Here is a 12252-nt window from a genome sequence, read left to right on the forward strand (position 1 = left end):
GCTTCTAAAAATGGGGTTTCATCAGTTAAAGCTAGGCATGGCCCAAAGTACTAACACCAGAAATGCTGCAAATGCTACAATAGATGTATACCTGCTGTGGGCTTTATTAGAGGAAATGATCAGGCTGGGAGGGCAAACTCCATGGCCAAAAATCTTCAGCAGAATAATGTCTACAGTATGAGTTCTGGAACAGCAGGATGTCCTTCCCATCCAGTATTCATTGGGTTACTGAGTCTGAAAAGATCGCTGAATGGTGGAGAAAACCCTATATTTTATATTTTAACTGTGCTGTGCATTTAAGTGTGATGAACTTGATGTTGGTTTCTACTAATAATGGTGTGGTTAATAGACATGATGAAGTGTGCTATGCTATTGAGTGTGTTCACATGGACATGAAAGACCCAATTATGATCAGGTTTTTGGAGTTTCCCGTTCATGTGTTTGAGCATGTACAGTTAACACCATATTCTGCTTTCAGAAACCCAGATGAGCCATTCTCTCTTTAATGAGCAACCTGAATATGCTACCTGGAGTACTCCAAAAGAAACCTGGGTACTGCTGCATGTATACACCTTAACCTTATTGAGCTGGCGCTGTTTTATAAAGAACACAGTGCCTGTGAAAAGCCGACAAATATAAAAATATTAGTCTTTTATCAGTCTTATAGACCCGATACGGCATCACAGCTTGGTTTAGTAGCCTCTCTCTGCAGCTAAAGTCCAAACTGGTCCGACACATGCTAGTCTATATCGACTACATTTCATTTAGGGGATTGTTCCGTTGCCACCAGTGGTTCCGCCAGATGTCCTTCTTTTCGGCCGGATGTCCCTCACCTTCCGCTTTCTTTGTGTTGGCATTTTAAACTCGATTTGTGGATCATCCTCCAAGCTAGAACCGACAATCGAATTATATTTATCTTTTTTTGAGTAAAATTCTCATCACAAACTCGACAGCCATTTTAATTCCAGAGCTTGTCTCCCTACGTGCACCTTCCACCAAAACAAGTTCCTTCCCGAGGCTATTTTGCAGCGTCACTGTTGCTCCGTCCGGCGCTTAGCACCGCCCAAGACAATTGTGATTGGTTTAAAGAAATGCCAATAAACCAGAGCATGTTTTTCTCCCATCCCGGAATGCTGTGTGGACTATCCAGACCCTCCTCCGCAGCGCTGTGGAGATAGAACTGGCAATGCGAGACTAGACACATGCAGACTGCATGGAAGATTAGGGTTGAAATAGCATACATCCTTGCAGTCTACTTACGAACAGGCAGCCCCAAGAAAAGCCAATAGAATAGTAACAGAGCCATCCCAGACACTCCAGTACCAGCTACTGCCCTCTGGCAGTTGGTTCAGAGTCCCTGGTAGCAAATTAAATAGATTTAAAAATTACTGTATCCCTGTGTCACTAACACTTTGAAAAAGTGGCAGATAAGGAACAGACCCTGGATGATTCTTGTTTGATTTTTTAATAGGATTTTTAGGAAAGAGGTATTTCCTTGGTTTTTATATTCTTATTTTTGATATATTTGCTTTGTACGTAGCCTATGTTATTTGCATGTGTAATGCTGTCAAATTTCCCATTCTGTGGGACAATTAAGGTTCATTTTGAATCTTGAATCTTGTATGCTCAAGCCAATATGCTGGCACGTAAATTTCACGAGGGAGCCTACAGTAGTCCACTCTGCAGCCCGCTTGCGGTGCAGGTATAGTAAAGCACAAAAGAAACAGCTTCAGGTGGCGTTTAATAATGCATTCTGAATCTTCCTCAAGCTCCCAAGATGGACAAGTGGCAGTTATATTATTGTTACTAGTAATCTTCCTACCTTTCATACTGTGTTGAGGAATTGTATTTACAAATGTATGTGTCAAGTAATAAAAAAAAATGGCCTTAGCTGGGGCTTTTAATCACCGTGGGCTTGTGAACTCTAATGATTATATCTTTGTGTTCTTGTCCTCGTATTGTATTTATTTATTCATATTTACTATTTTTTTATACTGATATGGACCAATGTGTTTGAAATAAAGTTCAACTGTAACTGAATTGAGACTCTCCCTCTCTCTCTTAAGGCTGGACTTTCCAGACCATGCCATGCCTCATCTCTCTCTCATTAAATGCTCTCACTGTAATGTCCTGTCTGATTTAGTTGTAGGCTTGCCTATGTTGCTAATTTGCTGTAGTGTTTTCTGTAAAGGGACACATTTCGATTACAGTTATTATTTGGGTCACATTACTGATCGGACGAAGTTGAACAGTCATCTAAACTTATAATTTCCCTATGTTTGTTTGCCTTTTTCACACAAATTACATCATAAATAAGCAAGTCAAATTCACATTTTTTATGTTCTTGCAGGATTTGACGGGGTTGCCTAGTGACGTAAGTCATATTCTGTTGTCCGTTCATTCACTCAGCTACAAAAACCAAAGACCAAAACAATCTGTTTGGGTTGGGGGAAATGGTTGGTGTGTTTAGTCTTTGTACTGTAGGTTTTAGTATTATTAAGTCGTTTTTTTGGGGCATTTTAGGCCTTTAATTCGACAGGACAGATGAAGACGTGAAAGGGGAGAGAGAGGGGGGATGACATGCAGCAAAGGGCCACAGGTCGGAGTTGAACCCGCGGCCGCTGCGTCAAGGAGTAAACCTCCCTATACGTGCGCCTGCTCCACCAACCGAGCCAACCCGGCCACCGCTGTGAACATTTTAATCAGTGCACACTTTTAAAACACATAGTTACTGTTGTGAAATGAAATACGTTTAGGAAACAAAAATACTTAGTTAGGGCTAGTAAAACATTGGGGATTGGCTTAAATTGAGTCACGTAAAACTACTAAAATGAGGATGTAATGTGACGACACGGACGTCATTGTGTTCACAGACTAAGTTCTGTAAAACACGGTTAATTTTAAAAAGGACAGTTGACTTATGGTTCCACACACTGCACAAACTCCAATCTCCTGTGTTAGTTTGACCTATGAACCAACCCAACCTGCCTCCTTACGAGGAATTTGCTGCTCTTATACTTTGTCGCCTCGTGTCCTCGCTTACTCTCCCAATAATTACTATGACCATGACAGGTCACCGCCTAACAACAAACTAATCTGCTTGCATAATCAACCTATACAGCCGTTTTCTGGGTGAGGACGGTCTGGATGAATCCTACCGACTTCGGTGAACCCCTGACTTTTTCTCTAGTGCCATCATGAAATTTGTGGTTTTGAGTAGGGCTCCACGATATATCGTTTCAGCATCGAAACTGCGATGGGCGAATGCACAATAGTCACATCGCAGAACGTGCAATGTCAAGTCAGGCAAATTAACTCAAACACGTCCAACCTGTTCTCATTCCGAACTTGTAAAATAAGGACGTTTGGACAGTGGCTGTCAGCATCTGATGCGAAAAAAAAAGGCATCTTTCAGCGTGTTTGTGTAACGCACCGGGGAGAGCAGCAGTTAGATAGGATTTAGCGAGTAGTATGTAAGGGCGAATTTCCGTGTAAGGAGGGTGGTTGGGGTGGTGGATGGGTCAAACACAGGACTTTCACCCAAGATAGTGGGGCTCGCGTCCTGCTTGTCACACTTGCTATAGTCATTTCTTTCTTTCCTCCTGCGTGTCATGGAACCGTACGCCCACCCACGACCCTTACCTAAACCCAACCGTGCCATTCTTCCCGCGTGTAACAGAACCGTACGCCCACCCACGACCCTTTCCTAAACCCAACCGTCCCGTAGTTCGGCAATAGTCCCGACCAAGCGCGTTTACTTAAAGCGCTAAAGGAGACTTTTAGCGTCAATAAGAACGACAAAGGCACCTGACCAAGCGTCCATATTTTACGAGCTGGGTGTGAGAACGTGTTGACGTGTCATGCTACAACTTTTTAAGTTTTTCCCTAGCCTGGTTGACACCAGACCCTTCTCAGTTGTAACTGTCATGTTGAATGTAAACAAAAAGCTGCTCGCTGCTCGCCGTCGCTGCGCTATCGTCGTCGCGTAAAGCCCGCCTCAGCGGTTGTGATTGGCGCCTCGATTTCGGGGACATTGGAAATGGGTTTGAATGGGCTCTTCGCCAGACTGACTTGCAGAGCAAATCTCAAATTTGCCGGAAGTTCATCAGGGTTTACCCAGGCTAGTATTTCCCTTTAATTACCTACAGTTTAGGTAGGCTCGGTAGAAAGTAGTTCCAATGCAAACCAAGTGAGAGAACAATATCGCCAGGCATATGCTTTACTGCTAGCTAGGTCTTACAGTAATGCCTGCATCTTGTGGAAAAATGAAGAAAAAAAAATTGCCTTCTTAAAGCTTCTGAGGTTTTCAAATCTTTTGTGAGATCAGAATAATTATCCTCCTTCAGAGACAGTGCTGTGAGACAGAGATTTGACTGGGAGGATTGTGGTTCTTTCAGCGGGGAGATATTTTAACACGGTGTCTGTCGTGGGGCGCAGGCGCTGAATCACTCCTGTCCCACTTCTCCTCTCTCACATCTGGATGGCAATTCATCAATACATCTATCTGCTGCTATCAAGCTCTCATGCTGAGGCTGACAAATTGTTACTTTTATATGACAGTAGTCTCTGATTGGGGGTTGTCTGACAATGACAGGCTCTTTTTCACTTTCATGGCAATTAATTTACAACTGGTATAAAAAGCTTCATAAACTTTGCAGCTGTTCCTGTAAAGCGCTCTCTTTCACTCATTTAGGCAGATCCACAATCACCCTTCTCTGGTAACTCTTTTTTAAATGAATACAGGATGTTAATGTGTCTCATGATGACTATCATGTGCAACTGCATGGATTTTATTTTCTACTGACATGGTATTTTACTATTGTAACATGACACCATAATGGCCGGCTCTGCATTGCAACACATTTGACACAAAGGCTGAATGTTGGAGCATTTGCAATCAGGATATTTTAACATTCCTAGGACTAAATTATTTGGCTGGTTTAAATGAGGGAGTAGCACCCTGAGAGACCAAACAAAGGAAGGGCATGGTAAATAATAACACATGTGAACTGTTTGTTAAAAGCCTAGATAGGGAACATTATTACTAGTTGAGACAAAAGGTCCAACAACAACAAGTAGATATGTGTACAATATGCTTTTGAATTACAGCAGGCTTTAACACATAATGTATGTATTCATTTTAACTACCAAGAGTTGGAGACAAAGAATATTATTAATAACTGTATTAGGTCCCCCTGTAAAGCCCGTTGACTCTTTGTCACAGATCAAAGTCCTCACTCTCCATTGTGTCTGAAAATGCGGGGTGGTTGACAGAAGAGAGTAACACTGTAGGGCACGGATCTTCAACAGGGGGTCCAGAAGTCCTCAGAGTCACTGCAGGGGGCCTCCAAATTATTGTTAATTTCTGAAAAAAATGTCTTAACATGAATCCAACATATTATTAGCAAATATAAATCCCCACCGATGATAGGCTTACTTGCCTATAGGTAAAGGCGCTGACACAACAACCCGATTATCGGCCGTCGGACAGTCTGGCGAGGTCAGTGACTCGAGTCTGTTCGGTGTGTTTCGTGCCGTCGTCAGTCGGGGGAGCCGTCGGCCTTTATTTGGGCTGATTTGACATGTTGAATCGGAAGGCGGGCAGTCGGACTCAATGACCAATCTGATAGGTGGAGTGCTAACTCGGAAATGACGAGCGGGATGAGCGTGACTAACGCCTCTCAAAATCTGATGAAAATCTTTAAAACTGACCTTTGTCGATGAACTATTTTCGTAAAATATGAGATCGTATTCCGAATGAGCCGCCATTATGGTCTGGCTTTGAAATCTGGGAGAAGCCAGACCCACGTGACGTGTTCGTCCAATCAGCTGCCGGTTTTCGATGACCGGCGACAATACGGAGTAGCGCCGCCTGCTATTATGGAGACGTATTACGTCTCGCGCACGCGCAGAACTTATGCTCAAGTCGGCATCGCTTCGGTGTGTATCAAGGCACTTTTTTGACCAACTCAGGGAGGCAGTCAGTCCAACTGACTTTTCTGCCAAAGGTCAGCCGTCGGGTTGGTGTGTCAGAGCCTTAAGGTAGTCACTAAGATAGCCATCCACAGATACAGTTAACCCTGAAGATTCACTGTGCCACATGTATGTTTAACATTAAAACATGATTTATGAAATCATGCCAACAATTATTATTTTAATAGCTTAGTATTATATGCACAAACAATGCATGTAAGGGCTTTAGGCTGCCCTACACGTTATTGTAGGTTTAGTTTAATATGCAACTTTATTTTATACAATATGTAGTAGGGGGTCTATGATCAGTCTCTCTCAGTTAGGGGGTCCTTGGCTTAAAAAACGTTAAGCTCTAATGTAAAAACAGAAAACTATCTCTGCTCTCTGATCACATCTAAATTCAGTAAATGTATCAGGTAGGGATGCACCGATGCATCGGCTGAACATCGGTAACGGGCAACATTTGCCTCGTTAACTGCCATCGGCCATCGGGGAATAAAAATGACATTCGCCGATGATTATATGTGTCATGAACGCTGTGCTCAGGAGAAACTTTTTTTTCCCTCTTTTTATTTGGGCGGGGGGAGAGACCGAGACGGAAGAGGGCACCTGCGCACTCTCCTCAGTAACTTAGATTAAACAAAGAAGATGGCGGTCGTGTGGTAATATTTTACAGTTTCAGAGAAAGATCAGCGTTTTGCAGTTTGAAATACGTGTTCCATTGAAATTTCAAGAGGGGGGGCTGTTAGAAAGTCATTTAACACAACAAAGCTCATTGGACATTTGAGAAGCAGGCACGAGGCGGTGTACGGCGATTACCTGCAAGCTGACCAAAAACGGAAAAATTTGAGAAAGCCAAACAGCTGCCTCCAGACAGCGCCAAAGCGAAACAAATAACAAACAAGGCGATGGAGTTCATCGCTTTAGATGACCAGCCTTTCTCTGTAGTGGAGGACGTGGGTTTTCGGAGTCTGATGAAGTTTATGGAGCCACGCTACACGCTGCCGAGCCAGCGTCACTTTATGAGAAATACACAAGGTGAAAGATAGCCCTATTTATGTTTGTATTTATGAATAACATAATTTATTTATTTTAATAACATAATTTATTTTTTTCACTTGTTTTTGCATTTACACTTGATGCATTTTTTTTTATTTATCAGAAAAATATTTTTCATTGGGTCATGAAAATAATCTCATTGAGTAAGTTTTTGTTTATCAAATAATTTTGTTGGGCAATGTACTGAAACAATCTTTTCATTGATTAGTTAGCCGTCAAAGGTTTTTGAATGTTTTTTTTCAGAAAAGAACTTGTCATAAATAAGGTTATAACTAATGTCAACCAGAAAGTGACATTAAAGGTTGTTTTTGTTTCATAAATTGGTCTGATTGAATTTGTGCTCATTCTAGGATAGTGTGATCAAGAGCCGAAAGACTTGTATGTTTCCGTGGCACAAAAGAAGGAATAAATAACAAAAAGAAAAAACATCGGCATCGGCCCAGAATTTCCCAATCGGTGCATCCCTAATATCAGGTCAAAGGACATTTGAACCGTATCTCTACCACATGTTCAAACAGAACTTGAAATAAAATGTTTTAAATGATGTGCTTCTACCAAATGGATGAGTTACAAAAGGTTTTAAAATAAAAATCTCTGAAGTTTTAAAAATTCTATCCTCGACTTTGGTGAATGCTTGTAATTGTATATACATTGTGTTTGTTGTGAATTTGTACGTGCTTTGTCCATGCTGCAGGCTAGTCTGTGTATTTCTTGTGCACAAGTCTATCTTAAAAAAGAGATTGTGATTTCAATGAGACTGTTTAAACAACGGATACGATTAAATCAAATCTCAGCGATATAATTATATTAAAAAAGTATTGATTGTCGAAGCTGTCAAAAATATTCCTATCCGCCGTAAACGCAACATAAAGTTTGCGTTCCTTTTACTGTGGTACTTGTAGTTTTATGTAAGTGACACAGGCTTGTTTTCCTGTCTAAACCGCGAACTTAAAACTCCGCTTCCCATAATGCAAGCGTCCAACTCTCCCCGTCATAGAAGGTGAGTGTACAAAGCATTCATTTGTTGTTTGGACGTGCTGTTAGAAATAGCATCCTCTGTCAGTGTTTAATTTAGCGATTTAAAAAAAGCCTTGGCCGCTTTGTTGTTCATTTTACTAAAACTGCTGAGTAGCAGAGCTAACAGCATACGCATTAGCTTAGCTTTGCTACACGTGATAGTGCACAGTAAGCCAAGACATCCGCATGTCAGTCCCTTTAAATGAGCCAACCTGTCAAACTGTGATGTCGCATGGTGAAAAACTTTCAGAGGCGACGAAAGTGTTTAACAGCAAGCAAGATATTCCCTCCACACTAAGCTTAAAATATGTCCACTGAGTTTGTCTGTCAGCTTCGGGTAAAGTAAATGTGTCCTTACTCGTTCTCATAGAGAACACTGAAACGAGTCAATACTAGACGAGAGTCGTTTCTTTTATTCTGCCTGATTTCAACAGTGTTATTTTATTAAATGGTCGATGTGTCAGCGTGTCAGTGCCGTTGTGTCGAAGACTGTTCCCCCGTCGTCATTTTGAACCAAACCTTATTATCCTCGCTACGCATTTTAACCGAAGGGAAACCCTAGTCGACAGGGGAACCTACCCTCACCGGTGGAAGTCCCTGGTACTAAACACTGAGAAACATTTGTATCTTGGGTCCGTATGAATGCCGAATTTTCTAGTGATTAATAGAGATTTGACCAGGGTATTATGATTATGATATATTTTGATGTGCGTCTAAGCTAAACGACAAGCTTCCACAACTTAGTTTGGTGTGAGACGAGAGAACTGTTTCTAACTGGGCACTATACTGTGTATGGGGCAACGCTAGCAAGCTGGATTCTGGATCCTCTCTTCATGTGTGAATATACTCTACATTCAGGTCGGAATGTAAAGTGGGATCAGAGGACCTATTGGGAGGTTTGGCAATACATTCCCAATTAAAAAATAAAATTGAAATTTGCCATTACATTTTACACAGATACATCAGGCTGGGGAGGTGTGTGTGTATATATATATATATATATATATACATATATATACATACATACACACACACACACACAACCGGTCAAAAGTTTGGGGTCACTTAGAAATTTCCACTCCATTACAGACAGAATACCAGCTGAGATCCGTTGCATTGTTTTTCAATCAGGGCAGCAGTTTTCAGATTACCTTATGTGTTTACATAATTGCAAAAGGGTTCTCGACTGTTGTAGAAAGAGTGGCTGATCTTTAATGCAATATCTACATTGCCCATTATCAGCAACCATTCATCCAATGTTCCAAAGGAACATTCTGTTTACTAATCTGATATCATTTTAAAAGGCTAACTGAGAAAACATTGGAGAACCCTTTTTGCAATTATGTAAGCACATAATGTAATCTGAAAACTGCTGCCCTGGTTAAAAAAACAATGCAACTGATCTCAGCTGGTATTCTCTCTGTAATGGAGTGAAACTTTTGACCGGTTGTGTGTGTGTGTGTATGTATATATATATATATATATATATATATATATATATATAGGCCCTGCGGGCAGCACCCACCTAGACAAATCCCACCCTGAGCCAACTCGCAAACGGCGGTGACAGTGACATGGCGCCGGGAAGGCATGTCAGCCCGGCGATTGGTTCACTTCCATCGACCTGAGGGCCCGTTTACATTCTGGTCATCCCCAAACACAGAACATTCCTGTGCTTCTCCTTCCTGGGAGTTCAATAGACAACCGACTCTCTGGCCCATTGTACGTCCTCCAAATGTATCGAGGCAGCTTTTCAGCCATTACGCAGAGGGGGATCAGAGTTCTGTTTTACTTAGACGACCTAATCCTATGACACCCTCCTCTGCATTCCACACAGTGGAGGCTGTGCAGCATTTACAAACAGTGAATTGGAAGTGGCCAACTTCAAAATGTTTTCTACTTCAAACCTACTGCAATCAGTTCTGTTTTTAGATCACTGTTATCATGATATGCATTAACAAAGAGTGCTAATGCTCTACATACCTTAGAGCACGTGTCAAACGCAAGGCCCGAGAGCCAAATTCAGCCCCTTGCAGATTTTGATCCAGCTCACATTTCAATATAGGTTCACAATACATTTTTGACCCGTTTTTAGTGCCTTTTTCAATGCTCTAGGCACTTTTAAAAAATGTTTTTGACATTTTTTTCAATGTTTTTGCCCCTTTTTCCGACGTTTGTGGCGGTTTTTTAGGCACTTTTTTTCTATGATGGCTAAGCAACTTTTTTTCTGACTTTTTGGGGGCTTTATGTGGCCCAAACTCTAAGTGAGAAAGCTATATGAGACATGCAATAATACAGTCAACATATTTAACTTTTTCTCTTCAATAAAAGCATGTAAAAAAAAAAAAAAAAAACTGTACATGTCTGGCCCTTGATGTGATTCACATTTTCCAGTCTTGCCCTTAGCGAAATAGAGTTTGACACCCCTGCCTTACAGTGAGGGGCATTTTGAAATCACTTTCTTGAAAAGGAGCTTGAATAATGCATGTTCCAGCAGGTTTAAAAGAAAGCTGGTCCATCACTTTTTAGACCATAAACATGAATTGTGTGAACAAGTGAACGCCATCATTTCTAAGTTGGAGACGATAGGATTCGACCGCGGTGGTGATTTACACCGCCTGCATTACTTGCCCTGTGGTAGGACCCTATGCTTCACTTGATGGATAGTATGGCCATTGCATTTGAAGTCTTGACCCCTTTTTAATTTTTTAATATTTTCTTTCTTTGCCATCTGAACACTTTATTTTGTAACACCGTTCTAGGGCTTTCAGGATAATAATTGTTGAAACGTGATTTATTTAAAAGAAAGATGGAGCATGGAAGCATATGACCACTTGCAGAACACCTCTATGTTTTGGATTTTTACAGCGAGCAACAGTTTTCATGTCACAGGGTGGTCAGCGTGGTCTCGGTGAAATCACTTTTGACTACATGTTTCCTGTGTTGAGGCTCCATGTGGGTGAGCTTACAGGAAGAATCTTGACATTTTGGGAAATTCCAGTTTTTTTTTTTTTGCTTCTGCGAGTCAGATGAGGATAGCTTAGAGGACAGATGAGGTCTACCTCTTCCAATTGGCCCAGGTATCACCAGAGGCAGAAAAGACTTGCATGAGTTACAGTGTTTTCCCCTAGGTTAACTGCTTTAGCCTGGCAGCAGTCTCGCTTGCCAGCTCTATCTCTGGCCCCTCAACACACATACATTCTGCGATAGGAGAAAAAAAAAAACAACTCCGTTTTTTTGGCATTTCTTTAAACCAATCCCAATGGTCTTGGGAAGGAACTTGTTTTGGTGGAACATTTTGCACCCCGTAAAGAAAACAGTACAATATTAAATGAAGTTAAAGGTGCCGTAGGTAGGATTGCGAAGATCCAGGACTTAGCCCAACAATTTGAACATCGACAACTTCTCAGTTCCTCCCCCCTTTCCGCTAAAGCCCAAAACGGTCTCCTAAGCCCCTCCCCCCACAAGGGAGAATGAATGCGTGTGCATTAAGTGATTGACACGCAGTTAGACACCCCCCCTGGTCCTGATTGGTGCATCTGAACAGGGAGCGGTGGATTTTTGCAAATTGCACTAGGGGCTGTAGGTGGTGCCAGAGGAGCTGGAATTTTTTTTTAAATGACCTGCTTCATGTAGTTCTACTGGAACATAGGGTCAGTTTCAGCAAATATGACAAAGTTAGTTTTATAAGTCTTACCTACTGCACCTTTAACTATACACAGTAAAAGGAGCTATTTAAATTAGCTGGATACATGGTTAAACCTCATTAGCTCCTACCGCCGTGTGTACTTTGTCCACAGCAATCCCACCAATCGGCCCCAAAACGTCCCAGTTAGAGAGTAACTGCTGTAAACATATTCTTTGTAAATCTTTACAATCATTCCCTGTGAGAACCGAGCATGCCTGCCTTGTTGCACCATCCACATTTTTTTTTCAAAACTTGCCATTTTCAGCGTGTAGCTTGCCAACTCGAAGTTCGTCAATGTTTCACGGAACCGACAGAGTTTTGCAAGGCGAGAGACATCCGGCGATTATCCGGTAAATGAATTGCCGTCGGTCCAGACTAGCCCCGGCATAAAAAAAAACGCTACATCACATCACTTCCAGCACACTTCACGGAGAACAGCAGGGCAAAACAGCATCATGTTGTATTATTCATTTAATTATAATAGAAATGTATAAGTGAGACATTGTAGGAGCAGT

At 41.6% G+C, this 12252-nt stretch overlaps 1 protein-coding gene across 2 annotated transcripts in view; it reads left to right on the plus strand.

The window, feature by feature from the left end:
- Positions 1-8005: 8005 nt before the first annotated feature.
- The window catches only part of fhit (fragile histidine triad diadenosine triphosphatase), a 439268-nt gene continuing 435021 nt past the window's right edge, over positions 8006-12252 (plus strand). The window contains exon 1 of one of the 2 annotated variants that reach the window (XM_031277239.2): positions 8006-8032. The gene's annotated coding sequence lies outside the window, so the exon portion shown is untranslated. The remainder of the gene's footprint in view (positions 8033-12252) is intronic. The other variant, XM_031277238.2, reaches the window with a different exon arrangement.

The sequence above is a fragment of the Sander lucioperca genome, chromosome 6, assembly GCF_008315115.2.
Source record: "Sander lucioperca isolate FBNREF2018 chromosome 6, SLUC_FBN_1.2, whole genome shotgun sequence".
Classification (NCBI taxonomy): Eukaryota; Metazoa; Chordata; class Actinopteri; order Perciformes; family Percidae; genus Sander; species Sander lucioperca.